Source organism: Balaenoptera acutorostrata, chromosome 2, assembly GCF_949987535.1.
Source record: "Balaenoptera acutorostrata chromosome 2, mBalAcu1.1, whole genome shotgun sequence".
Classification (NCBI taxonomy): Eukaryota; Metazoa; Chordata; class Mammalia; order Artiodactyla; family Balaenopteridae; genus Balaenoptera; species Balaenoptera acutorostrata.
Window position 1 is genome coordinate 62573953 of NC_080065.1, and position 23975 is coordinate 62597927.

The 23975-nt window shown below is 39.4% G+C and overlaps 1 protein-coding gene and 1 non-coding gene across 2 annotated transcripts in view; one reads left to right on the forward strand and one right to left on the reverse strand.

The window, feature by feature from the left end:
• HMGCR (3-hydroxy-3-methylglutaryl-CoA reductase) overlaps window positions 1-23975 on the forward strand; it is a 79819-nt gene that overhangs the window by 14985 nt on the left and 40859 nt on the right. The gene's annotated exons all lie outside the window — the stretch shown is intronic.
• LOC114236949 (U6 spliceosomal RNA) lies at window positions 17312-17418 on the reverse strand. The gene has a single exon (XR_003622792.2). It is a non-coding gene; the product is annotated as a U6 spliceosomal RNA (small nuclear RNA).

Genomic DNA, 23975 nt, shown 5'->3' on the forward strand with positions numbered 1-23975 from the left:
ACACCTAAGAAACAAATACCTGCTTATGGCTGTCAACATGTGGGGCTGGGCTGAGCTCCACACGAGTTAGGAAACCTCGTTCTGCAATCTGGGACCATTTTTCTAATCTGGCTTGTTGGAGAGGGAAATAAATAGAGACATTATTGAGGAATTATTGAGGCAGTATGATGGGGAGGCAAAAAATATGAGATTGGGGAAAGGGAAGACTTGTCCTATCAGATATCAAAATGTATTTTAAAACTCTATGAATTATAATATTATATATACTGGAGCAGATATAGACAAATAGCTCAGTGAAAGAGTATAACCACATAACTAGATCCATGCATGTATGAAATGCTTGGCAGTGAAGATCAATGGGGAAAGGGGGACATATTTAAGAAATGGTATTAGAACAGTTCTTCGTGTACAAAATATTAAATTTGGATCCATACCTCAAACTATACACAAAAATGAATTCCATATGGATCAATGAAGAAGCCAAATTTTTAAACATTTAGAAGAAAATATATCTTTATAATCTCAAGGTAGGGAAGGATTTCATAAACAAAACACAAAAAGCAAAATTCATTTTAAAAATGTTGATAAAGTATATAGCATAGAAATTAAGAATTATATTCTTTGAAAAGACAAGGAGAGCCCCAAAACAGAAATGCACAAACCAGGAAAAAAATACTTGTAGAACATATAACCAGGAAATTATTAACATCCAGAGTATATAAAAAGCTCTTCTAAATCAATAAGAAAAAAAATCAAACAATCCATAGAAAAATGTGCAAAGGTCACAAACAGGCATTTCATGTAAGAGGAGACTTGGTTGGTGGGTAAACATGAAAAGATGCTCAACTTCTTTTGTAATCAAGAAAATGCAAATTGAAATTAAAAGTAATACCATTTCATATCTACCTAGGCACACTTCCTTGGAAGATCTTACACATGTGCGTTACAAGACAAGTATAGAACTTACCTGGTGGCGCAGTGGTTAAGAATCCACCTGCCAGTGCAGGGGACACAGGTTTGAGCCCTGGTCCAGGAAGATCCCACATGCCGCGGAGTAACAGAGCCCGTGTGCCACAACTCCTGAGCCTGCGCTCCAGAGCCCGCGAGCCACAGCTACTGAGCCTGTGCGCCACAACTACTGAAGCCCACGTGCCTAGAGACCATGCACCACAACAAGAGAAGCCACCGCAATGAGAAGCCCGCGCGCGCACCGCAATGAAGATAGCTCCCGCTTGCCGCAACTAAAGAAATCCCGCGCAGCAATGAAGACCTAACGCAGCCAAAAAATAAATTAATTAATTAATTAATTTAAAAAAGACAAGTATAGAATATTCATCAAAGCCTTATTTATGATTAGCAAAATCTGAAAAAAATATTAACAGGAGAATGGGTTAATAAATTGTGATATATAGTCATATAATGTAAATACAGCAGCAGAAATGAATGAATATAGTTATAAGTATCAACACGAATGACCCAAAAACATAAAATTTGGCCAAAAAAGGAAGGTATGGCAGAACATACCAATTTATATAATTTTCAAAGGAGGAAAAAAAGTATCCAAAATATACTGCTTAAAGATACACAGATTGTATAACATTATAAAGGAAGTCAAGGTGAAAGTGGCAGTGACAGTAGCACAGGTTTTTAATCTTTTCAAATTCCCACATAAAGACAGAGAAACTAAGTGGCAAAACCAAAAACTCATGGACAATATTTACAACATGACCATTTGCCAAGGTCTCTCCATGGACCTGAAAATACAAATGGGTGGAGATAAACATCCATGGTCCCAAGAACTGTGTGTACCTGGGGCTGTGCAGGAGGAAGCAGAGAGGAACAGGGGCATGTCTGACAGACCTGAGAACAGGGAAGTCCCAAACAGCCGACAGATGGTCCCTGGAAAGCATGATGCGCCTATTTCAGAACAGCTGCTGAGATTGACAAAGGTGTTGTCCAGTGCAGTAGGGTGAGTACAGGGGTCCTTGTTAAAGTCTGAAAAGGGTGCAAGCAGCCTGGGCTGCGTGAACTTGTAAAGACAACCAGGCAAAGCTGCCTTTCAAGACAACTGCTGAAAATAGGATAGAAAAGAGTAGAGACACGGTGTGCACCTCATAATACAAGAATAGACTTTTTAGAAAGTGTATTTCCATTTTTTACATGCATGTAGTTTGAAAACCATATTGAAATAGCTATCCCAAGTTTTAACTCCAGTCTTTCCTACTCTGCCTTTTGAATTATGTTCCTAAAACTCTTATGTGGTCTTTTTGCTTATCTACCTATAGAGATTTAGGCCTGTATTCCTCTAAGTGAGATCCATCGATCCCATGCACTAAAATCACCTGGGATACTTTTTTAAAAATGCAAATTACCCAGGCCCCTTCCTAGACCTGTGAAATCAACATCCGGAAGTGAGGCTCAGGAATCTGCATATTAAACAACTCTCCCCCACCATATTCTTGGGTGCACTAAAGTTGGAGAAGGTTTAAGTCCTGTGAACTTAGGCATGACCCAAATAGGCCTGCATCTCCACCCACCAGAGAAGTAGGCATCATAAGATTCAGGACAAGGATGTTTCTGTGGGAGGTGAGTGGGCAGATAGGAAGAATGGTAAGGGGGCTATTTTCTGGCCTCCTAAACCTAATGTGGGGTACTGTAGGTTTAAAATGGATCATGGTCATATATGGAATCTAAAAAAACGGTACTGATGAACCTAGTGGCAGGGCAGGAATAAAGACGCAGACGTAGAGAAAGGACTTGAGGTCACAGCGGGGGAAAGGGGAAGCTGGGACGAAGGGAGAGAGTGGCATGGACATATATACACCACCAACTGTAAAATAGATAGCTAGTGGGAAGCAGCCACATAGCACAGGGAGATCAGCTTGATGCTTTGTGACCACCTAGGGGGGTGGGATAGGGAGGATGGGAGGGAGACGCAAGAGGGAGGGGATATGGGGATATATGTATACATATAGCTGATTCACTTTGTTGTACAGCAGAAACTAACACAACATTGTAAAGCAACTATGCTCCAATAAAGATATAAAAAAAATTTTTTTAATAAAATAAAATGGATCGTGGTCAAGCCAAACACATCAGGAGCTTTTTTGTTTCAAGCAATAAATCCGGATGGCAATGGCAATTCAGTTTCTTTTTTTTTTTTAATTAATTAATTTATTTATTTATTATTTTTGGCTGTGTTGGGTCTTCGTTTCTGTGCGAGGGCTTTCTCCAGTTGCGGCGAGCGGGGGCCACTCTTCATTGCGGTGTGCGGGCCTCTCACTGTCACGGCCTCTCTTGTTGCGGAGCACAGGCTCCAGACGCGCAGGCTCAGTAGTTGTGGCTCACGGGCCCAGTTGCTCCGCGGCATGTGGGATCCTCCCAGACCAGGGCTCGAACCTGTGTCCCCTGCATTAGCAGGCAGACTCTCAACCACTGCGCCACCAGGGAAGCCCTGGCAATTCAGTTTCTATTTGTTCTGGCTTAGATCTATTGTACTTGTAGACACCATAACGTATACCTTCAATTTGGCCTCTTTAGGTAGGAGTTCTGTGACAATCAAGAGCCCCAAATCTGAAATAAATAGAGGTTAAAGGAACCAATGCAGAAATGCCAAGTAGCTTTTTGATATGTTGGCCAAGAAAAGATGTAGAGAACAGTGAACAATCCCACCCTGGGACAAAAAGAGATAAAAACTTCCCTTCCCCCTCTTCCCATGTGTACACAACACATGACTGAATGTAATTTTGAGTCTTTGAGCAGAGGGTGAAGGTGGGGAATGGTATTTTCCTTGAGTCCTTTCATTGGGTTCCTAGTGCCTTGTATCAGTGCAGCTTTCATGACCCACCTCACTTATAGCACACATCTTAGTTGTTCAGCAAAGCACTTAAAAATGTACAGTTAGCTCTCACCTGTTGACTAATAAGGCCTAATCACCCAGAAGAAGGGCTCAACAATGTGTATTTTCAGTAAGCGTCCCATAGAGTTTTGTAGGAAACTCTAGCCTAAACATGGAAAAGCTGCTGAGGAGAATAAGCAATAAATTTTTTAAAATTTCAGCATTTACTCAGGTCAAAGTGAAGTCAGGTGTCCAAGCTGCCCTTGCACCATTCATTTGTACAGTTTGTGTGAAGTTTGCAGGTCAAATATGTTTCATGATAAAGGAATTTCTATGATAGGGTAATTTTTTTTTGTGCTTTTATCTTGTGCCAGCTGATGATGAAACCCACTTTTTCCAAGTCACACCAGCTGGGAGCAGGGCTAAAATAATTTCAGATAGGAGTCCTCCACTCAGCTGGCAAATTGGGTGAACGACCTCCTCCATTAACTCAAATCCCTTTCAAATAGTACAGGAGGTCATCCTGGGTGCCTCACTGGTCTCTTTATCTGCCTGTGCCGTTGGTGGAAGGATCCTAGGCCATTCTGTGCCATTGCCTGCCACTGTGGGTGGTTCCACTCCAGGTTTCTGATGCCTTCTGAGGCTCCTGGTGTTGACTACACAGATCCCCCAACCACAACTGGCATATCCTCTGTCCTCAACACTTCACCCTACTTATATTGCATACATTCCAGAATGACACTGAGGTTAAAGTGGCACAGATTTTTTTTTTCCTACTTTGCTCATCCTTAAGTCCTTGGAAAAGGTAAGGTCAGTGCATATCCTGCTGACTTCAGAATTGTCCCTTCCCAAGAGGCCTAATCCTTTCAGACCAAGCTTTGGTGCCCTTGCTCCTTAGGTTGAGGATGAGTTTTTTCCTAAGAATTTCTGCAGTTCTCAAGGCCCTCTGCTCCACTGCACTAAGACTTGTTTAAACTTGCAGGATAAATATGGTTTATGCTCCCAGACTGGGGCTACCACTGCATGGAATATTCTGAACACGTTAAAGCAAAGAGTGGACATATAGTTTGTCTGAAAGCTGTCAAATGGCTAGATTGTAGAAAGTCCAGAAGAAATCTTTTGGGAGTATTCTAAGACAGTTACAGCCATCACCATTTATTGAGTGATGACATACCAGGTATTATGCATACATTCAACTTTACAACAACCCTGTGAGATAAATCATTGGATACTACAGGTGAGGAAAGGGCCTCAGAGAAGTCAAACAACTTGTCCCAATCATAGAGATAGTAAGTGGGGGAGGAGAGGTCAGGACGAGGGGATTAGGTTTGCTCCCAGGTCCAGGTCCAAGTCTGTGCCCTTATAAGCTCAGCACCACCAGATCAAGACCTTTTGAAGTGAAAGGGCTCCGAGAGACCAAATCAGTTGAGATCAAGATTGTGCTCTGCTGTGTTGTTTGAGGAAAGGCAGGTGTATAAACACAAATAAGACAGGTGGATTATTCAAAAAGAAATTGAAGACACAGATATTTCCTATTGGTTGATTGCCATCAGTTCAGTGAAATCACAGACCTTGGTACGGCAGAGCTATTTGATGGAAATTAAGTTACCAGTTCTGAAAATCCAGAATTCAGGTATTGATGAGTATGAATCATGATTTAAGTTTCTATAACTGTGGAGTGCAGACTTTTCCAATAAGTTTAAACTGATATGAAATCAAATTATATTAAGTGAGAGACACAGCTTTCCTGGAATGATGAGCAGTATACAATTAGTAAAACTACCTTGAAATTCCATGCTGAAGCAGGCTTCAGTACACAAGGTAATGTTGGGTCCATCTAACAGTGAAAAAACATTTTCTTTGATAAAACTGTTAATCTAAAGGCTGGGATACACTTCTCCTAAAAATATTTATAGCAGTGAGAATTGAGTATATCAAAATTGAGAAGAGTCCTGAATTAATATAATCCAAGGTTCTGATGAACCTTGAAATATCATGTGGCAATATATTGAAGGGAACAGAATATGCCACCCCCAAATATTCCACATTGGCATAAGGATTTTTTGAGCTGAAGGCAATTGAGAAAAAGTAAATACAAGAAAAGCTTTCTGCCCCACCTCATTTGCCTAAAAGCAGGACATATATTTATAAAGGTGTCTCCCCTTTCCTCTTGAAAAGGAAAACTCTTGTGTTGCTTTATTCTTACACTCTACTCTCAGAACACTCTGACACCAGAAGTTTGGGGGATTTTCCCACCAAGCAATTCTAAGACACCAGCTAGGTGTCCTGCAGTTTAACTCAGTTCTGATACTATCTACCTAGAGGTAGCATCCGATCCCAAAAGTTAAGGGCACAGTCCCACAACATTGCCCCACTTCACATGTCAATCACAAGTCCAGGTTGTCCTCTGTGCTTCTGACCAATAGGCTATAAATCGGAGGTTCCCATGACCCCCTCCTCAGGTTTGATCATGTGCTAGTATGGCTCACAGAACTCAGGGAAACAGTTTAATTACTAGATTATTGTTTGATATAAGAGAATACAACTCAGGAACAGCCAGGTAGAAGAGATGCACAGGGCAAGGTATATAGGAAGGGGCTGAGCTTCCATGCCCTGTTCAGGCACTGCTAGCCTCCCAAGCACCTCCATGTATTCACCAACCTGGAAGTTCTCTGAACCCCATCATTTAGGACTTTTATGAAAGCTTCATTACATGGGCATCATTGATTAAATCATTGGCAGTTGGTGACTGATTCAACCCCTAGCCCCTCTCCCCTCCCTGTAGGTCAGGGGATGGGGCTGAAATTTCCAAATTTCACGTGGTTGGTTTCCCCCCACCAATCATCCCCCATCCTGTGGTTACCTAAGGGTTTTCCAAAAGTCACTTCATTAACATGAGTAGTTGAAGGGGCTTTTTACAAATAATTAGACAGTTTCACCTTCATCTCTCTGGAACCATTTGAGGACGAAAGACCAAGCATTATAACAAAAATGCTCGCATTGCTCTAATAACTTAAAAATTACAAGGATTTGGGGAGCTGTGAGCCAGGAACTGTGGACAAAGACCAAAATATATATTTTTCATTATATCACAATATCACACCTCTCTAGCAAGAGAACAGAAGTTTATCACCAGAGACAACTCTAGACCCTTATCAGTCCAGAGACTGAAGAGGAATTACATAACAAACTTTACTAACTAGCTCTTATCTTCCATTAGCTCCCCCAATGTTTGCCTTCTCTCAATTTTCCACACCAGAAACTCACAATTTTTTCTCCTTTGTCTTGTCTCTAAAAATTTATTGCCCTTTTGTTCAGATGCTATGTCAACTCAAGCTCTAACCACCCCTTTGAGTTACTCATCACTGAGTTCTCCTGTGTGTAGGTACAATGCACATGTTAATAAACTTCTGTTTGTTTTTCTCTTGATAATCTGTCTTCTGTCAGTCTAATGTACAGGGCCTCAGAGAACCTAGGAGGGTAGAGGGGAAAAGTTTCTTCCCTCCCCTGCAACATGGATCTTCAGACTGTTTTAAATATGGAAATGTAATTTTTGTATTTTTTTCGCTTTGTGCACAAGAAAAATGAAATTCAAGTATTTACATCTCACCTCTTGGAAAGATTTGAAGATTAGGCCACCAACCACACTTACCCGGTTCTCAAGGAAAGGGAGATTTATTTTTTAGTTACTAATGATCTGAGTTCTAGGTTTTAGAAGAGAATGAGGAGGATTTCCCAAAGTCTGAAAAGGAAAAGCAGTAAAGTGAGGTAGGATGCTCCATGAGTGTAGACATGTGGCCTTATTTCCAAGGACAACCCTGGCGTGCCTTGCTTAAGAACATCAGTCATTAAAATCTGCTAAGAGGGTAGATATTGTGTTAAGTATTCTTATCACAAAATAATAATAAAGAGGGCAGGAGGAAACTTTTGAAGGTGATGGATATACTTATGGCATAGATTATGGTATGGTTTCATGGTTATATACTTATTTTCAAATTTATTGAGTTGTATACATTAAATATGTACAGCTTTTTATATTTCAGTAATAGCTCAATAAAGTAGTTTAAAAAAGAAAGAACAATAGTCATTATATCGTAGTGGCAGCAGTCTCAAGTCCCATTTAAAGAGTTGTTCCACTGGTGTCTGATAACATTCTAAGTGGGCAACCTGCCTGTTCCCCAACCCTCAACAATGCCCCAGGATATATGGAAGTCCAAAGAAAGGCGGGGGGAGGGCAACTAGAAACCCGGTTGGGTAGGAATTTCTTATATATACCTGTACTTGTCAGAAGAGAATGAAATGAAAGATCCTGAAACCTATGGGCTGGGGCAATATTAATAATACCATTTAACATTAGCATTGGAAAACAGTATGGCGGTGCCTCAAAAAGTTAAAAATAGAACTACCATACAATCCAGCAATTCCACTCCTGGGTATTTTTTCAAAGAAAACAAAAATATTAACTCAAAAATACATATGCACCCCTATATTCACTGTAGCATTATTTACAATAGGCAAGATTTGGAAGCAACCTAAGGGTCCATCAATAGATGAATGGATAAAGAAGATATGATATATATGTGGGATACTACTCAGCCATAAAAAAGAATGAAATTCTGGGAGTTCCCTAGTGGCCTAGTGGTTAGGATTCTGGACTTTCACTGCCATGACCCGGGTTCAGTCCCCAGTCAGGGAACTGAGATCCTGCAAGCCTCGCAGCATGGCCAAAAAAAGGAAAAGAATGAAATTCTGTCATTTGCAACAACATGGATGGGCCTAGAGGGTATTATGCTAAGTGAAATAAGTCAGACAGAGAAAGAAAAATACTGTATGATTTCACTTACACAGAGAATCTAAAAAGCAAAACAAGTGAACAAACATAACAAAACAGAAACAGAGTCATAGATTCAGAGGACAAATAGGTGGTTGCCAGAGGGGAGGGGGTAAGGGGAGAAAAAAAAAATAGGTGAGGGAGATTAAGAGGTACAAACTTCCAGTTACAGAATAAATGGGCCACAGGGATGAAAGATACAGCATGGAGAATATAGTCAATAATAACGTAATATCTTTGTGTGGTGAAAGATTGCAACTAGACTTGTCATACTGATCATTTGGTAATCTACAGATATACTGAATCACTACGTTGTACACCTGGAACTAACATAGGGTCATAGGTCAATTATACTTCAATATAATTAATTAATTAATTTTAAAAAACATTAACATTGCCACAACCTGGTAAGAACTTGACCAATGACTAACACTGAGGTGGTAACTGGGGTGGTCATTGGTCAATTAAACTGATTGGATTTTCTTTTTCTCTTCCCTACTGCCTTTATATTATGTTGGGGAAAAACAATCTCACGTATCATGTTTTTATCATTTTTATCAATAAGAAAATTTTATGATACATGATAATGTTGCTCACAATTGAAATAATATGGTTAATGGAGTTTGAATGACCAGGATGACGGTCAGTGGAGAGGACACCGGGGTCTGGGTGCTTGGGGCTTACAGTATATTCAAGGGAAAGAGACAAAAGACCTAGGCCATCATATTTTCCTCCAGATTTTGTCCAACACAGGGCAGCAGGGTTAGCAAGGAGGCAGGAACCCACAGCAACAGCACTGTCTTGGGGGGAAAAATCATGCATTTGGTTGAATGCCTCAGAAAAAAGGAGAAAATGGTTAAGACCGGGGCTTGAATCTTTGTTCTAATCAAAGTAAAACAACAAGAAGCAAAAGAAAGGAAGTCATAACCCAAATAAGCATGCAGTTGAAACTGCTAAAGGCCAAATAGCTGCTCCTTTGCCCCAAACTTAAATCAAAATGATTATGAGAAAGAGCTAATGGAGTTTTTTTTTGTTTTGTTTTGTTTTGACTGTGTTGGGTCTTCGTTTCTGTGCGAGGGCTTTCTCTAGTCGTGGCAAGCGGGGGCCACTCTTCATCACGATGCGCGGGCCTCTCACTATCGCGGCCTCTCTTGTTGCGGAGCACAGGCTCCAGACGCGCAGGCTCAGTAATTGTGGCTCACGGGCCCAGCTGCTCCGCGGCATGTGGGATCCTCCCAGACCAGGCCTCGAACCCGTGTCCCCTGCATTGGCAGGCGGACTCTCAACCACTGCGCCACCAGGGAAGCCCGCTAATGGAGTTTTTGAAGCCAATTATCTCGCACCTGAAACCAGAGAGAACACTGAGCAGATCCAGAGGCAAATGCTTAGGAGAATATAGGACTGCTTGACCCACTGTCCCTGCTAGAAATGGCCGGCGTCTGGCAGTGGATGAGAGCACAATTCACTGTTTACTTCTTCTTAGCCCACCTATTATTTTGAAAGCTCCAGGTAGCAAAACTGTTTTCAAGGTAAATGAAGCTCTGATACTACTTACCCAAGCCTCCTCTCAATTCTCCCCAAATGTGACCTTGTTTTTGACCTGAGAGATAGTGAATGGTCCAGCATAGCATCTCAAAGCCTGAAAGATGGACTGATTTTGATAGGACTAAAAGCCACTTCAGGAATCTATGCAATCCTAGTATTTTTCTGTTGACTTGTTTTAAATGTGTTATTCAGGAAAGTAAGCAGTACACAAGATGAACAGAGAAAAGTGTAACACAAATAATCACGCTGTCCGATAGGGTACTTCCTGTCCTAGGCCTGCAGAGTGAGGTTCTTTTCCTCAGTCATGTTCTGATGTTCTGAATAATTGAGGAGTAAGACAAAAGAATATATCAGACTGAGAACTATAATGTCACTTTTATTAGCGATAAAGCTAATATTGGAAAAATGGTTTATATCTGCAAGCAAACAGAATTCCAAATATAGAACTCAAGAATTAAAAGGACTTGGGGCTTCCCTGGTGGCGCAGTGGTTGAGAGTCTGCCTGCTAATGCAGGGGACACGGGCTCGAGCCCTGGTCTGGGAAGATCCCACATGCCAAGGAGCAACTGGGCCCGTGAGCCACAACTACTGAGCCTGCGCATCTGGAGCTTGTGCTCCGCAACAAGAGAGGCCGCGATAGTGAGAGGCCCGCGCACCGCGATGAAGAGTGGCCCCCGCTTGCCGCAACTAGAGAAAGCCCTTGCACAGAGACGAAGACCCAACACAGCCAAAAATAATTAATTAATTAATTAATTAATTAAAAATAAAATAAAGGAAAAAAAAGAATTAAAAGGACTTACCCACCCAGCACTGGAGTAATCGAGTGCCCTTTACCACCTCCTTCCTCCCTTCCCAGTAAACACCTGGAATGGAGGAAAAGGGCAGAATTTATACTTCTGCTGGGTAGCTTGCTCCCAAGAAGAAGATGGTGTAACTCAGTTGAACATGGCCAGTCTACACTTCCAATCCTACCAATCTATTGGGTCATCCCTTCTTTTCTGGGGAAGTGCAAAAAAAAGGGACAGAAAGAATCAGGAGTGCCATACACGTAAAGCCATCTCCATATGGAAGGGCACATTGGGAATGGAGAAAAAACATTGCCTTCACCTTCCCAAGAAACAGATCTTATCACACCACACACACATTATATTTGTATTCAAAAGCTACACTTTAAATATAGTACTTTATAGCTACAAATAAATGCTGGAGAGGGTGTGGAGAAAAGGGAACCCTCCTATACTGTTGGTGGGAATATAAGTTGGTGCAGCCACTATGGAAAACAGTATGGAGTTTCCTTAAAAAACTAAAAATAGAGTTGCCATATGATCCAGCAATCCCACTCCTGGGCATACATCCAGACAAAACTATAATTCAAAAAGATACATGCACCCCTATGTTCATAGCAGCACTACTCACAATAGCCAAGACATGGAAACAATCTAAATGTCCACTGACAGATGAGTGGATAAAGAAAATGTGGTACATATGTACAATGGAATATTACTCAGCCATAAAAAAGAATGAAATAATGTGATTTGCAGCAACATGGATGGACCTACAGATGATCATACTAAGTGAAGTAAGTCAGAAAGAGAAAGACAAATATCATATGATATCACATGTATGTGGAATCTAAAATATGACACAATTGAACTTATCTATGAAACAGAAACAGATTTACAGACATAGAGAACAGACTTGTGGTTGCCAAGGGGGAGGGGTTGGGGAGCGATGGACTGGGAGTTTGGGATTAGCAGATGCAAACTATTATATATAGAATGGATAAACAGCAAGGTCCTACTGTATAGCACAGGGAACTATATTCAATATCCTGTGATAAACCATAATGGGAAAGAATATGAAAAAGAATGTATATATATCTGCATAACTGAATCACTTTGCTGTACACCTAAAACTAACACAACATTGTAAATCAACTATATACTCCAATAAAAATTATTAAAAAAAAGAAAACGAGGAAACCACACACACACACACACACACACACACACACAAAACTAGTAAGAGAGAGTCCTTTTCTCTAGTCTGCTACAACAGTCTCATACAACATAATGTAATCATCGCCTTAACCTTTGGCACATTCTACTGGTTAAAAGCAAATGACAGATTTCACTCTTACACAGGGCAAGAAATTATAAATGATGTAACTCATGGGAGGTAGGGACCACCTTACAGTGTGTCTACCACACATTGTATGCAATGGTACCACAGTTCATCACATTATCACCTATGGTTGCTACTGTTACAGCAGTATCTGTTAGCTCTCTCTCATAATGATGACTATAAGGTTGTGGTGATAAACAGATTTTTCTGAGTGCAGAGGAGCAGTTACAGAAGAAAAGGAGCTCAGGCCTTTACACTCTCATCTTAAGTCATCATCATACAACCAGAGAGTTTCTATGGTAGCCCTAAGTTTTTCAATGTTTTGTAGCCACTAAATCTCTCCTATAAAAGTTAGGATATTGATTGGGAAGGAGTGGGACCCTGAAACTTCGAATGAGTACATCTGTTTGGAATAAGATAAAGCTGAGATTCTTGATTCTTGAGACGCCCCTTGCAGGGTGGGGAGCTTGCTCTCCTTGTTTGAGTAGGCTAGCCTCAACGTGCTTGAAAACCTGTACCGACTTTGCCTGAAGCAGGTGCCCTGTAGGGGTGCCCAGGCCCCTTGAGATCCACCCCCACAACCCTGTCTTGCCACAAAACCCATAACTAGGGTGAGATTGTAGACTGCTTCAGGGAGGTAGGTACAAAGTTTGACCCAGAAGGGAATAGCTTAGTCTCTAAAGTAATGGGAAAATTTTGAGAATTTATATTGGCAGAGACCTGGTGAATATGTGGATGAGTGGGTTTGACCAAGGAGGGTAAAAGGTAACACTGGATGGGCCAAATGTTATTGCTATGGGTGTACTTGCCAGCGATTCTGGATTTAATGAGTCAGCAGCAGTACACCTTTGTTTTTATCTGGCAGAGCCAGCAGTCCACTGTCACAGTCTTGCCCAAGGGATATGTCAGCTTACCTGCTGTCTGCCAAAATTAGCAGAGATCTTGATTGCCTTGAATTCTATAAAGCATCACATTGGTCCATCACACTAAGTATGTCTGCTGGCCTAATGAACAATAATTTGCAAGTTTTTAGATGCCTTAATAAGGGCTCTTTGAACCCCATGAATATTTAGGGGCCTGCCATCTCAGTAAAGTTTCTGGGGATCCAATGGTCTGGAGCATGTCAAGGTATTCTCTCAAAGGTGAAATACAAGTTACTGCCCCTTACAATGCCTACCCTTTAAACAGGCAGAACGCTTGGTGGGCCTCTTTTACGTTGGAGGCAATATTACAGCATCAAGATGTTGCAAAGAGCTATTCACTAAATAACTGGACAGATTTCCAGGCTTTCTTAACTTTATTTCTCTGTAATTTAAGTTGACTTGGCTCTCAAGCCCCCATTTCTACTGAGAGTAGAAAACTTCAGCTTGCTAACTCAAGTTTCTTAGTTTCATCTGGATTAAATTTCTTGTAGAAACAGAGACAGGAAACAAGGCACAGGTATCCTCTGCTCTTGTGTTCCCAAGCTCATCTAGTTTTTCATTTGTTTGTTTTATTTTAGTTGACAGTTTTGAGTGGGTAGAAATGTCAGGCTGCAGTGCAAGTTGCTCTTGTACTTAAGCCCTATGACCAAAATACCAATGACCAATTATATTCAAAGTGTCTATGGCATGTCCGTCTGGAGACTCTTGCAAGCACCAGTAGGAAATTCCCAGCAGATACCTTTAGGGTTTGGAAGCAATTTATTATCATCTCTTTTTTAAACAATATTAACCTGAAGTTAAATAACTTGTCTAAGGACAGACAGCTGGGTGGTGGTAGAGCCAACATGTACCCATGCCATTTGAATTAGCCAGCACGCTATGTTGCTTTCGGTAATAAACACACAGTACTTATGGCACTTATCTTGATCTAATCTATGCCTAGTCTTCCCACTAAATTGTAAATTAGGTAACATGAAGTCATTGCTTCTTGATATCCCCGCACCACCCTGTAGAGTGCCATGCACAGAATGGATACTGCATTAAATGTCTGTAGGATTTGACAGCTACATCCATGCTCATGAGAAGTAACACTTACATGGTCATATGATGAGTTGAATTGGCAATCAATGAGTATCATAGTAGCCTTTTTCCTTTCAAACCCAAAGCCAAGGAGTCTTCTAAGTTACATTAGAATCATGGCATCTGTGTACCCATGCCTATTATCCTCTCTTGCTCAGTGCTTTCCTTATGGCATCTGCTTTATAACCCGCCAAAATTAAGGATGCTTTTCTTCTTTGGGCAAAATCATATTCTGAGTCTCTTGACCACAATAAAACAGAAATTGTACAACCAAAAAACAGAGATCCGTTATAGGGTTTCATTCTTCTGGCCTATCAAACGCAGTGCCAAGCAGTACCCAGATATTATTCACATTGTTCTTGCCCTTGACTGAAGGCATAATTCTTCCATTTCTGACCTCAGACTGCAAAGTTAGTGGTGATATCACTCTGTGGGCATAATCTGGCAACCACATACAAGAGCAATAAGCGTGCAATAACAAAGTTTCACTCAGGGTGTAAACTGTGGGCCCAGGTGACACCCAAACATAATCCTCTTTTACCTTATTCAGGACCCTGAGAGTCAACCTCCTCCCTAATTTTTGTAGCAATAAAGAAAGCACAAGGCATGACTTTTCAACCAAGGGGTATTTAGCAGGGGATTTGCAGGCATTACTACTTATGAAAAGCAACATAGGCTTTGACATGCTTTGCTAAAGAACAATAGACAGTGTCAATCCATTTGCTCCTCAGGAGACAGTAAAATGACAAATTGATATCAGGAGGTCTTAGGCTCCATGGGGTAGATTTTTCTGAGAGTCTTCCATCACATTTGTCAACTATACTGTGGAATTTGTATGTCTTGTGAAATTTTTCTTAAATGCCAACTCCTAAGAATGAGAGCACATGTCTCAGGACCTTAAGATTGTCTTTGGGTCTCTGTGTAGGTATCACTTGATGGGATATTCAGCACTCTGCACCACCTGTCTGACTTTATCAAAATCTCTGGGAAATTCTGGAGTGAGACATGCTTGGCTCATTCATTCATTCAACACATAGTTTTTGAGAGCTTAGACTGTGGAAAACACTAAGTCCTAGGGAGTAAAGTGGAATATGAATGATAGACAAAGCAGGGACAAAGGTCCCTTTCCTCAAGGAATGTAGAGTTTAGTAGCAGAGGTAGGAAATTAGACAAGCAACTGCACTACTGTGTGAAAAGTGCTATAATAAAGGAGGTTCAGGGATATAGGAGTTAATCAGGGGAAGGGAAGGATACCCAGTAGAGGTGACATCTAAATGGACGCCTGAAGGATGAGTTAGACTTTGCCATATGATAAGGAGATGGTGGGGCTAGGAGGTATGGGAACACTGTTTTAGGTGGAAATAACAGAATATTTGAAGATAAGGAAGTGTGGGAGAGGAAAGAAAATAGTGGGACTGGGCCACAGTGTGCAAGGACACATGTGGTGAGAAGTGAGGCTAGAGAGGGAGACTGAGTCAACAGGATCCAATGCTGCCAAAGTGTTGTAAAGTGCCTGTTGGGTTCTTTTTACACAAAATATAGCATACTATATAGAGTTTTCTGCAATTTTTTTTTTTTCATGTATATCTTGGAGCTTTTTTTCTACCAGCACATAGTGGACTTACCTATTTTTTTTCAAGTTGAATAGTATTCCATTGTATAGATGCACCAAATTTATTTAATTAGACATATTGATGAGCATCTTTCATGACTGTGAATGATGCTGCAGGGTATCATTTCGCCCACGAGAGCACAGCCCCTGCTTGCCCATGAGTGCTGTCTCAGTTAACCCCCATCTCACTCCCCACTCCATAGAGGCTTGGTGCAGTTAGTCTATTGAAATGTGATCCCAGGAAACAGGAGAAAGGGAGTAGGGAGAGGGAGATGTGGGGAAGGAAAAGCCAATATTAGAGTGTGTTTTAGAAGTTGCCAGGACCTCCTGAGACATGTACAGATCACCCCTGAATTGTTCATGTAGGGACAAAAGGCTGGAGCATTTATCCACTGCCTCCCATCCCCCACTAGACAAAGGTTGCCCCTAGATGCATTAGTTCTTCCACTGTGCCAGGCCAAATTTCCCCTACAAAGAGCTCACGGAAGGCTACTGTCAGCTGAGATGAGTCTAAGAAACCATAAAACTGTCCACAGCAAGGTGGCTGAGGTATGTGGTGGGGTCATAGAAACATCAGTTATATTTGCCTGTGTGAAATTTAGAAAAAGGCACTCTATCTAAGCAGAGCCAACCCTACATTCTCCTTGCTTGGTGAGTAGATAGCATCTCTGTTTTAATTTGAAAAAGGCTTATTTTTCTAGGCTCTTCTCATCCCCGCCCCAGAGCCAGGGTGTGCAGCTAGAAAGGAGAACAGACTGGATTTCAGCCCCTTGGCCAAAGGCACTCAAGCAGTGAACAACTTGCACAGCTATACTGTGTGCCATGGATATGTCTGTATGAGTAGGGTAAATTCCTCAAAGTGGGCCAGAGGTATGTTCATGGTTCTTTCCCTAGCTCAGTGGTTTCCTCACACATTTGCAGATCTCTGGGCACTCTCTCTGTACGTCTTCCTCTCTGGTGCTCTATTCACAAATTCCACCTGCCCTGGCCTCCGCATGTTCCAAACTCTATTTCCCAACTCAGGAAGACCACTTGGGCTTCCCTTGCCTGTGTCAAGCTTGGAACCTCTCTGTCAGCAGTGATCTTAGACACTCAAAGCATTCACCTTGCTTGTTTCCTATCTCTCTCAGACCACTGTTCTTGGCTGCCTGATGGCCAATATTTTGAAAGTCATGATTTCATATATTTGGTCTGAATTTACAGTTAAGTATGAAGGTAAATTGAGTACCAGTTACTCTTTCTTGGCCAGAAATGAGAATCTCTGTATGTGCATTAAAAAAAAATTTTTTTAACATCTTTATTGGAGTATAATGGCTTTACAATGGTGTGTTAGTTTCTGCTTTATAACAAAGTGAATCAAAAATATGGAACGCTTCACGAATTTGAGTGTCATCCTTGTGCAGGAGCCATGCTAATCTTCTCTGTATTGTTCCTATTTTAGTATATGTGCTGCCGAAGCAATCACTGTATATGCATTTTTAATTTTGATAAATGCTCCCCAAATTATTTCCACACTGGAGGTATAAATTTGTACTCCAACTAGCAGCAAGGCGTAAGGCCTATGTCTCCATGTTCCAGCCACAAGACAGAATGTTTTCAAAATGTGTTTACCTTTGCCAGACTGATGGGTGAAAATGGTGTCTTATGATAGCTTTAATATGCATTATCTTGCTGTGAGTGATATTAAGACTCTTTTAGGATATTTAAGTACCATTTGCCTTTCCTTTCCTGTGATCTTTTTATTCACATCCTTTGTCCATTTTTTTCTGGGTTGTTGGTATTTTTCTTTTTGACATATACTGAGGTCCATTACTTCAAAGGGTCACATTATCAGTTGAAGGTCACACCAAGTCAGAGGATAATGCTGACATTATAGTGCATCTTATGCCACTGCTGTTTCATTTATGAAGTACCATCATATTTTAGATTTTATCTTCGTATTTCTCAAGCAAAATGTGAAACTGAAAAAACTTCCTAGTAGCTAAAATAATGGTCTCAATACAAGAGAACACACATGTAAACACATTTTGAAGCAGGAACTTCGAAGACAGGTACATTTATTACTATGTTAGTGCCTTGAGGGAAGGGATCAGGTCTTATTTTTATAGTTTAATATATTTTAGTCTCTCTCTCTCTTTCTCTTTCTCCCTCTCTCTGTAGATAGGTAGATAGATAGATAGATATAGATTGACATATGCTCTCTCAAGAGGATTCTCTGATATGCTACCCAGCAACTGATATAAAGGTGGAAATCCTAAGCTTTCCTTTTATTTTTATAACTTTGTCTTCTGGCTTCCATTTTTAGACTGTATTTTCTTCCTTCGTGTATGCCCTTTTTCCTTGTTTTCAATCTGTATATTTTTAACCCCTCGAGGAAAGATTTAATATGTCTTCACTTTCATCACAAAGAACTCAGTTTTAACAAAGCTTTGGAAAGCAATGCACTTTTTAAAAAGATAATTTTTGTTATTGCGATAAAATTTAAATATACTGAAATGCATACATCTTAAAGGTACAATTTGATAAGTGTAAATCCATATACAGGATCCTGGATGTCCACATCATGGTGGTGTGAGTTGTTACCTTTTTCTCTCCCCTTTGATTTCAATTAATTGGACATCCATAATTTAAAAAAATGCCTCTACGCAGCATGCTAGGACACCCAAAAGATCCATCCATCTATGCACCAGAAAGTGGGTGGATTGGACCACAGAGAAGATAGCAGAGCAAGAGAAATGGTCGTGGAGCCAGCGGCAGCAAAGACAGAGAAGGCAGAGAAGGTAGTGGCTGCTCCAGCAGCAAGCTAGCATGACTTTTCTGGCAGAGGAAGTGAAGGTGAAGGTGGTAAGTGGGAGTGTGCCTGGCCATGCATGCTGCAGCTGGAGGGACCAGCTGCTCTCTCTGAGGAGAGACCACAGTGACTAGGGGGACAGAAAGGAAAGAGCAGTAGGCAAAGAGAACTGAAGGAAAGCATCTCTTGCTGTCTGCCTTGGGAAGCAAGGAGACTGCTCATGGACCTCTGGGACCATCCTGCCACACACACCTTGAGGATCCCCCTACTAGGCCGTAGGCACATTCAAGTGCTAAGTACACACATTCCTCCCCAACCCCGAAACATGCACACACTCTGCCACCACTCTTTGCTTTTTTTTTTTTTTTTTAATGCACCTTGGGTCCGCTCCACTGTGAGAAACCAAAAACTTGTGCTGTAGTGCCACCTTCTGGAAAGCAAAAGGAAGACTCCCAACTACCAACCTGTTGAATCAGAATCAAAGTAAACAAAGCCTTTGCCTGCATAAGAAAGGTATTCACTATTTCAGTTGCAGCAGTAGAAGCTCTTTTTACCAAACACCATAAAAAGTCATGGTAATATGGTATCACAAAAATAAAATGACAGTTTTCCTGCAACCAAACCCAAAGACATGGAATATCGAGATGTAACCCATAAAGAATTTTAAACAGCTGTTATGAAGAAATTCAATGAGCTATAAGAAAGCTCAGAAAGGCAATTCAATGAACTTCAGAATAAAATTAATGAACAAAAGGAGTACTTTACCAAAGAGACTGAAATTCTAAAAAAGAACCAAATAGAAATTCTGGAGCTGAAGAACCCAATAAATGAGATGAAGAGTGAACTAGAATGCATTGGAAATAGAACAGATCATATGGAAGAGAGAAATAGTGAGCTTGAAGATAGAAATATAGAAATGATTAGGGTGGAAGAGGAGAGAGAACAAAGATTTTTAAAAAGTGAAGAAACCCTGACTCTATTAGAAGAGCCAACATAAGGGAATTCCCTGGAGGTCCAGTGGTTAGGACTCCATGCTTTCACTGCCAGGGCCGGGGTTCGATCCCTGGTCGGGGAACTAAGATCCTACAAGCTGTGCAGCATGGCCAAAAAAAAAAAAAAAAAGGCCAACATAAGATTAATGGGTGTCCCAGAAGGAGAAGAGAGTGAGAAGGGATCAGAGTGTATTTAAAGAAATAATAGTTGAGAACATCCCAAAATTGGGGAAGGAACTAGATATGCAAGTCCACAATGCTCATAGAACACCTTATCATCTCAACAAAAAAGACCTTCTCAAAGACATATTATATTAAAATTGTCAAAAGACAACAATAAAGGAAGAATTTTAAAGGCAGCCAGGGAAAAAAAGACAGTAACCTACAAAGTTACCCCCATTAGGCTATCAGCAGATTTCTCAGCAGAAACTCTACAGTCCAGGAGAGAGTGAAATAAAATATTCAAATATTGAAAGATAAAAACTGCCAATAATACTCTATCCAGCAAAGTTATCCTTCAGATATGAAGGAGAAATAAAGGCTTTCCCTGATAAACAAAAGCTGAGGGAGTTTATCACCACTAGACCTGCCTTACAAGAAATGTTGGAAGGAGCTCTTCTAGCAAAGATAAAAGTATACAAAACTCTAAGGCGATAAATAGTCAAAATTAGAATACTGTAATTTTTTAGAACAGTATATTAATCTCTTAACTATAGCATAAAGTTTAAAGGAAAAGAATAATTTAAAATAACTATAGCCACTACAATTTGGTAATGAAATCACATCATAAAAAGAGAAAATCTATGACATCAAATACATAAGAGGAGAAGAATAAAAAGATTGAACCTTTATAGGCAAACAGAGATCAAATGCTATCAGCAGAAAAGAGACTATTTTATCTATGAGATGTTTTATATAAACTTCAAGGTAACCACAAAGCAAAAATCTATAGCAGAGACACAAAACATAAAAAGAGGGGAAACTGAGAAGATCACCATGGAAAACTACCAAGCTACAGAGGTAGACAAAAACAGTGGAGAGACAAAATAACCAAAAGGCAAAAGATAAAGTGGCAGTAGTAAATCCTTACATATCAATAATCATGCTAAATATAAATGGATTGAACTTACCAATCAAAAGGCACAGAGTGACTAGATGGATTAAAAAATAAGACCCAGCTTTATGCAGCCTGCAGGAGACTTGTTTTAGCTCTAAAGATGCACGTAAAAGTGAAAAAAGTGAAAGGATGGAAGATGATATTCCAAGCAAATGGAAATGGAAAGAAGGCAGGTGTAGCCATACTTATATCAGACAAAATAGACTTCAAACCAAAAAGAGTAACTAACAAGAAACAAAGAATGTCATTATATAATGATAAAGGGATCAATACATCAAGAAGATGTAATAATTGTAAATATATACAGCCCCAACACCTGAGCACTGAAATATATTAAGCAATTAGTAACAGATATTAAGGGACAAATAGACAACAATACAATAATTGTACAAAACTTCAATACTCCACTATCAGCAATCAATAAATTGTCTAGACAGAAAATCAACAAGGAAACTTTAGAACCATACTATAGAACAAATGAACTTAATAGACATATAAAAAGCATCCCATCCAGTAGCAGCAGAATACACATTCTTCTCTAGTGTACATGAAACATTCTCCAGGATAGATCATATGATAGGCCACAAAACAAATCTTAGCAAATTTAAGAAGATTGAAATCACACCAGCTATCTTCTCTGGCCACAGTGGTATGACACTAGAAATCAACAATAAAAGGAAAGTGAGAAGATCTACAAATATGTGGAAACTAAGCAACACACTTCTAAACAACCACTGGGGTCAAAGAAAAAATCAAAAGGGGAATAAAAAATTATCTTGAAACAAATGAACATGAAAACATATCAAATATTGTGGGATGCAAGAAAAGCATTTCTGAGAGGAAAGGTTATAGTAATAAATGCTCATATTAAATTAGAAAGGTCTCAAATAAACAACCTAACTTTACACAAGGAAAAAGAGAAAGAACAAACTAAGCCTGAAGTTAGCAGAAGGAAGGAAATAATAAGAATCATAGCAGAAATAAATAAAATAGAGACCAGAAAAACAATAGAAAAGATCAATGAAGCTAAAAGCTGGTTCTTCTAAAAGATAAAGAAAATTGACAAACCTTTAGCTAAACTAAGAAAAAAGGAGAGAAGACTCAACTAAATAGAATTAGAAACGATATTACAGAAATACGTAGTATCATAAGAGACTACTATAAATAGTTATATGCCAACAAATTATATAGAAGAAATGAATACATTTGTAGAAACACACAACTACCAAGACTGAATCAGAAGAAATAGAAAATCTGAACATACCAATAACAAGCAAAGAGATTGAATGAGTTACAAAAAACACTCCCAACACAGAAATCTCCAAGACCAGATGACTTCACTAGAGAATTCTACCAAACATTTAAAGGATTAACACCAATCCTCCTCAAACTCTCTCAAAATACTGAGGAGGAGGGAACACTTCCAAATTCATCCTATACAAGGCTAGCATTACTTTGATACCAAATCAAATTATTTGATTCCAAGTCAAATAAGGACACCACAAGAAAAGAAAACTATAGACCAATATCCCTGATTAGTATAGATGCCAAAATTCTCAACAAAATATTAGCAAACTGAATTTAAGAACACATGAAGAGGATTATATACCATGACCAAGTGGAATTTATCCCTGGGATGTAAGGATGGTTCAACATATGCAAATCAATAAATGTAATAAAATGAGCAATAAAAATCACATGATCATTTCAATAGACACAGAAAAAGTATTTGACAAAATACAACATCCTTTCACAATAGAAACGCTTAACAGACTGGGTATAGAAGGAACATACCTCAATGTAATAAAGGCCATGTATGACAACCCCACAGCTAACACTATACTCAATGGAGAGAAATTGAAAGTGTTTGCTCTAAGATTAGAAACAAGGTGAGGATGCCACACTCTCACCACAGTGTAGTACTGGAAGTCCTAGCTGGAACAATTAGGCAAGACAAAGAAATAAAATGCATCCAAATCAGAAAGGAAGAAGTAAAATTGTCATTATTTGCTGATAATATGATCTTATAAATAGAAAATCCCAAAGAATCAGTAAAAAAATGTCCTTATTTTTACTCATGAACACACAATATACTGCCAGTCTCTTAATTGTAACCTGAGTAACTCTATTCTTTATCAGAAATGTTATCTACTGAAATCTCTGTCTACAGAGTCACCCAAAGCTAAAGTCTAAAAGTCATCCTATACAAATGAACTTACTTACAAAACAGAAACAGACTCATAGACATAGAAAGCAAACTTATGGTTACCCAAGGGGATGGGGTGAGGGGAGATAAATTAGGAGATTAGGATTAGCAGATACAAACTACTGTATATAAAATAGATAAACTGTATAGCACAAGATATTCAGTATCTTATAATAAACTATAATGGAAAAGAATATGAAAAAGTATATATATATATATATATATATATATATATATATATATATATATATATGAACCACTTTGCTGTACACCAGAAACTAACACTAAAACAACATTGTAAATCAACTATACTTCAATTAAAAATTAATTAGTTAAAAAATAATCATCCTTCATTTCTCCTAATCCCTTATCTCAAATCACTGAGTCCTGCACATTCTTCTACCTTTTGAATTTCTCTTAATACATCCTTTCCATTCAACTCTTATTAATCTGCTTCAGTTCTTAAACACCATAATTTCTCATCCAATTTCCATACCATCAGCCCCACTTTCTCATTTTTCATCCTGCCTCCACAGTGATTGGTTTAATAAGCAAATTTATGAAACAAACCTAAATAGTCATTACTTGAAAATGATTTTGTTTACGTAGAAGACCTAAGAGGATCCATGGAAAGACTGTTAGAAACAGCAGGACTTGATAAAGTGGCTGAATATAATAAAACATTTTTAAAAATAGCTTTCCTCTATAAGGAAATGTAAAGGAAAAGTAATCCTGTTTGTGATAGCAAAGAAAATATCTAAAACATCACAGATAAGTTTAAAAAATGTGCCACAAGGAGAAAAACAGCAAGTTTCAGAGATATATAGAATACAAATAAATGTCTCCATTACTTCTTCTCATGATAAACCCCTAATTTTCTAAGATAATATGAATAAATCTTTGTTCCTTATAGACA